At 37.3% G+C, this 6466-nt stretch overlaps 1 protein-coding gene across 1 annotated transcript in view; it reads right to left on the bottom strand.

Moving 5' to 3' along the window:
* CCNI (cyclin I) overlaps nt 1-6466 on the bottom strand; it is a 30324-nt gene that overhangs the window by 6138 nt on the left and 17720 nt on the right. The window lies entirely within an intron of this gene.

The raw sequence follows: 6466 nt of genomic DNA on the forward strand, positions 1-6466 counted from the left end.
CCAAAGCAAGCATGGACCCTTTGAATTGCAGAAGTTGGTTGCAGGCCATACAGTGGAGGAGTTGCTTGGTAAGGACTGCCAGATGTTGAGATGGGCTCAGTTTGGGCAAACTGAAGAATAACTGAGGCCTGTTTGACACTGCAATGGCATGGAACTAAAAAACCATAGAATACCATTTTAGTCAAATACATTTAGTAAGAATACTTAAATGTCACGGTAAATGATGTACAGAAATTGATAAAGCCTTCAGTATTACTCAGTTTCTAAGTTTACGATTCAATGATGTGACACATACCCTAACTTCAATTTTCCTTGACTATGAGTTAAAATTAACTGAACGATACCTCAGCGGTTTCTGTAATTTTCCTTTTACTAAATAGCAAGCTACAACAAATAAGCGAGCAATCTACTTTTGAGTAAATGAAACATGACTAAAGTCATATAAGAAATTTAAAGACAGGTATATTTACAATGTGGAGAAAATCCAATGGTGTGGCTGTGTGAAGATCCCAATTCAATTTATCAAGAATAATTCTCTCCATTCTCAGAATTTCAGATGAAGAACATCCACAGAAACTGTCTCTTGCTAACACCTTCAGAATTGGAATTCTCTACGCATAGGGATGATGAGAGGGAGAAAACAGAATAGAACAAACTCATTTTCAGTTTTCGTTTCAATGAACATAAAAGCAAGTTGAGAAAGAGAAACTTTTTAAAAATTGACATAACTAAAGAAAAATATTACCTCATCCTCCTCAACAGTCTTGGCAGCTAAGAAAAAGCAGCTGATTGCAATACAACTCAAGTATTTTGGGTGGGCCTAAAATTTAAGAGGAAAAAAAGCAGTTTTAGTGAGTCTTCAAAATGTTGACTTAAAAAAAAAAATTAGATATTCAGAGTTAAGTATACACAAAACTCTACAGAATCAATTAAGTGGATTCTCAACCTCTGCTATATAGATCAGAGTTAACTTTTCACATCATTGCCCTAGCCACATTTATACTCTATAGAAATAAGCACATTACATTGCTGGCAGTTCAACCAAAGCCAGCTAGTCAAGTTAATAATAATCTTAGTAATATCCCCAAATTACAAAACATCTTTACGAACATAATATATGTACGTGTCTGCCTATATGTTTGTTTTTTTTAATTCCAAAAACTAGTTTTATTCACTTTATGTTAAAAAACAAAACAGTAAGGTAACAAACTTGGTGTTAGGGAAATTCAAGAAAATAGAAAACTATACTATTTCAAAAGTTTACACAAAATTAAAAGACACTGTTGTTAAGTGCAGTGCTGTCAAGTAGAGAAAGCCCCACTCTGCGCCAACACCTCTGGTGCGATCCTCACAACTGTTGTTACACTTCTGAGTCTATTGCTGCTGCCAACAGGTCAACCCTTCTCGTTGAGGGCCTTCTCTTTTCAATGACCCTCTAACTTTACCAAGCATGGTGTCCTTCTCCAGGGACTAGTCCCTCCTGAGAATATGTCCAAAGTATACAAGATGACTTCTCACCATTCTAGCTTCTAAGGAACATTCTGGCTGTACTTTTTCCAACACAGGTTTATTTGCTCTTCTGGATGGTACCTTTAATATTTTTTTCCAAAACCGTAACTCAAAAGTATCAACTCTTCTATTATAGTCTTCCATATTCAATGTCCAACTTTCATATGTATATGAGGCTACTGAAAATATCATGGCTTGGGGTCAGGTGCACGTTAGTCCTTTAAACTTACCACTTTGACGAAGTCTTGTGCAGAGTTGCCCAATGCAATAATACAATGTCTGACTTGATTACTGCTTCCATGGGTGTTGACAGTGGATCCAAACAAAATGAAGTCTTTGACAACTTCTATCTTTTCTCCACTTATCAAAATGTTGTTTTAGTCTAGTGGTGAGGACTTTCGTTTGAGGCTGTGGTCTTAGATCTTTATAAGCATCTTAAATTCTCTTCACTTTCAGCAAGCAAGGTTGTTACCATCTGCATATTACAGGTTATTAATAATGCCAATCCTGATGTCACACCAATCTTTATATAATCCAGGTTCTCAAATTATTTGTTCAGCACACAGATTGAATAAGTATGGTGAAAAAAATATAACCCTGGGGCACACACCTTTCATGACCTTGAACCATTCATTGTCCCCTTGTACCATTCATTGTCCCCTTGTTCTGTTTGAATAATTGCTTCTTGGTCTTTGTTCAGGTCCTCATGAGCAGTTGAAAGCCTTTGCATAGTCAGTAAATAAAGCACAGGAAAACATCTTTGTGGTATTCTCTGTGTTCAGTCAAGATCCATTTGACATTAGCAATGATATACCTTGTTCCATTGTTGTTAAGTGCTGTCGAGCCAGTTCCAATTAACTGCAACCCTATATAAGGTTTCCTAAAACAGCTGGTAGACTTGAACAGCTGACCGTGTGGTTAGCAGTTCATTGCTAATCTTACCTTGTTCCATATGTCCTTGTTTAAACCCATCTTGAACCTCTGGGCTATTTTTCTAATCTGTAATAGGATGGGCTTACTTCCAGTGCATTTGCCAATGCCACATTAGAATCCACTTTTAAATAGGTTAGAACAATTTAGTCCAATTATACTGAATGACACAGATTTAAGTCTAACACAGGAAATAATAAGCTGTTTTAACATTTTTTTATAGTTGTTAATAATTTTATTTGTGTGAAATTATTAAGGCTTTCCAAAATTATTTTTTCTTGTTGTTAAATTCCGTGGAGTGGGTTCTGACCCATTTCAACCCTGTATAGGGTAGCAGCTGATGAGGAGCAGCTGATGAGTTTGAACCACCACACTTGCTGTTCAAATCGACCTTGTGATCAAGTGTTTATCCTACGGGGCCATACCAGAAGTCAGACTTTATTAATTAGTTGACATTTAAATAAACATGCCAAGTGACCATTGCGCACACAGGTACCAGTGGCATAAAGCCTAGGAATCTTCCAACCGCTATCTACGTGAGAAGTAAAAACCGATGCAATCTCATCAATATTTAAATTACTAACATTAATATGAGTATTATGGTTTAGCAAGTACTTCCATAAACATTATGTCTTTTACATTTAAAAAAATGTCTCCGTGAGGTTAAGACCTATTACACAAGTAACCTAAGAAGTCAAGTCTTATTAAGACAATTTTCCAGTATCCCTAATCTCCCTCCCCATTTATGCAGCTAATCTGAAATCCCCACCCATTAAAAGTCATTTAAATTCATTACAAAACCAGTGCCTAGCAGATAAAACTTTAGGTAGGCAATAAACCCTCAACCTACACTCCTAGGTGAAGAGCACGAACAATAAATTTAGTAATAAAATCAATCACATAGCAAATGTGACTTCAAAATAAAACAATTCTCAATCTAGCTGCCTTTCACAATTATCTGGGAATTTGTTTTTGCTTCACTAAATACAGATATTCAGATTTCACCCCCAAGAGATCCAGTTCTGGGATGATGTCCAAGGTTTTATAATTTTAAACAGCTGCATAAGGATTTCTTGTGTACAGCTAGGACTGAGAGATTCCTTTCCTTGTTGCAGACCTTTATATGCCTTTATTTATGCTATGAATATTTTTAGGTTGTTTTTGTATAAATAAGCCATTCATATGTAGAATATCTTCAATCTCTAAGTAAGGGTATTTGACATGCTGATATGCATGCTACAAATGGATGAATATGAAAAATTACCACAAATGTCCCCAGAATTTGTTTAAAACAATAAACTGGGTATGAATTTTTTTTTTTTTTTTAATGACAGAAGCTACAACCCTATGTCAATGAGTAATTTTTTAATATACAACTCATGAGAAGACACTAAATTTAAACTTCAGCTTTCTCTGAAATTATCTGTGAAAAGTAAGCTAGGTGTGGTGGGGGGCAGGGAGGGCACGGGATGCCTGAGATTAAAAAAAAAAACACCTCAGATAACCTAGATGTCAAGCTGGTATGATCATTATAATTAAGGGTATTGTCATTCTCTTCGAGGATCCCCTGATGGCACAGTGATGAAGTGTTTACCTGTTAACCAAAAGGTTGAAAAAAAAAATTCAAACCCAGCACTAGCGCCACGGGAGAAAGCTGTGACAGTATGGAAAACCTATGGGGCAGTGGGAACTCTGTCCTACTATGTCACTCTGAGTCAGAAGTGCTAGAGTGATTTGGTCAATTTCTTAAGAGCACAAATTTAAAACATAAAAAGGAACTGGAAAGCTATCAAAATTCTCCCACTCTACAATTCTTTTTGTTGTTATGTGCAGTTGTGTCTACCTGCACTATGCACAAAAGAATGAAACATTGCTCAGTCCTGCACCATCCTAAGCCCACTGTTGCAACTACTGTGTCAATCCATCTTGTTGGGGGTCTTCCTCTTTTTCACTGACCCTCTACTTTGCCAACCATGATGTCGTTTTTCAAGAGACTGGTCCCTCCTCATAGCATGTTTATCCTAATTCTTTAGCTTTTTATTTTTTATTTATAATGGTGTGGTGCTGCAGGATCAGTACTGGACTTCAAATCACAATGTTGGCAGTTCAAATCCACCAGCTGCTCCTTGAAAAACCTACACAGGGTCACTATGAGTCAGAACTGACACAATGGTACTTAATAACAACAATGTACTAATAGCATAGTTAAATTACATAGCTAACAACAAATGGGAGTCCTGGTGTGGTGCTGTGGAATAAAGCACTGGACTGCAAGGTCAGTGTGAACTGCAAGATCGGTGGTCCAAACTCACCAGCCACTCCTCAGAAACCATATGTAGGGTTCACTATGTATGAGTCAGAACGGACTTGACGGAACTTAACAAAAACAACAAAAAAACAGTATAGTATCCCCAGCACTGTAATTTAAAAAATTTTTTTAAAAAAACTTCTTATTGTGTATTAAAGTTTGTAGAGTAGATCATCATACATCTAAGAAATGATACATAATTTCACCTAAATGATGAATATTTCTTTTATGTAACCACAGTTACTCCACTTCTGTCCTGTGTCTCCACCCTCCTTTCCCAACCCCTCTGAACCTTGTCCCAAGGTAAATGTTGCCCTTTTGATCCTGAATGGTTGAGAGTTCCATGATTAGCATATTATTATTATACTCCTATATATCAATAAAGAGTCCTGGCGTGGCACTGTGGGTTAAAGCACCAGACTGCAAAGCAGTTTGAACGGCAAGGTTGGCAGTTCGAGCTCACCAGCTACTCCTTGGAAACCCTACACAGGGTCGCTATGGGTCAGAACCAACTTGACAGTACTAACAACAATATATATCAATACACTGCTTGGTTGAAAATTGGGCCGAGGGTGAGTTCCATTCCAGGGTGAGGGGCAGCCTATGGCCACAGACTCAGGTTCTTCCAGTCTCTCTCTGACCAATAAGCCCAGTCTTAGCTGGGTACCATCTGGTTCTTCTGTCTCAGAAACATGGAGACTGATGTTCACATCTTCAATCAGGCTACTGGACTAATTCCAAGCATCTTCAATTTTCATCACTCTTCTTTCTTCTGCACATGGAGAGACCAATAGTTGCACCTTAGATGGCTGTTCATGAGGTTGTAAGATCCCAGTCACTATTCACCAAAGCAGGTATAGAACATTATATCTTTGTTATGCCAACTGACCATGGTGACCCCTGAAACCTCAGGCCCAGCAACTCATTTTCTCAAGGTGTTTGGCAATGTCTAAGAAGTTTTCATAATAATTTTGTCCCCTGTATGCTCCACTGAGGGTAGTGAAAAAAAATTCAAGCCTCAACTTGCAATATTGAAGGATTCTATGGGAAAAATATTGGATGAAAAAAGCAACGAAAGAAATTAGAAGGAATATAGTCACTGTACCAAAAAGAAATGACTGATGTTCAACCATTCTAAGAGATAGCATATGATCAAGAGCCAATGATACTGAAGAAAGTCCAAGATACACTGGAGGTATTGGCAAAGAATAAGGCTCCAGGAATTGATGGAATACAAATTGCAATGTTTCTACAAACTGATGCATCACTGGAGGCACTCATTCAACTAGACAAAATATTTGGAAAACAGCCACCTGGACAACTGACTGGTAGAGATCTACCATATTTCTGTCCATTACAAAGAGAGGTGACCTAATGGAATATGGAAATAATTGGAATATATCGTTAATATTTCACGCAAGTAAAATTTTGTTAAAGGTAATTAAAAAATGTCTGCAATAGTACACTGACAGAGGTTCAGACCATATACAGACAAGGATGTGAAACAAGGCATTACCTTTCCTGACATCAGATGGATCTTGGTGAAGGCAGAAAAAAAACAGAAAGATGTTTACCTGAGCTTTATTGACTATGCAAAGGTTTTCAATTATGTAGAGCATGACAAGCTAGGGATGGCATTGTGGAGAATAAGTATTCTGGAACACTTAATTATGCTCATGAAGAACCAACAGACAGTTGTGTGAACAGAACAAGGGAACA

The sequence above is a fragment of the Chrysochloris asiatica genome, unplaced genomic scaffold (genome assembly GCF_000296735.1).
Source record: "Chrysochloris asiatica unplaced genomic scaffold, ChrAsi1.0 scaffold00169, whole genome shotgun sequence".
NCBI classification, from domain to species: domain Eukaryota; kingdom Metazoa; phylum Chordata; class Mammalia; order Afrosoricida; family Chrysochloridae; genus Chrysochloris; species Chrysochloris asiatica.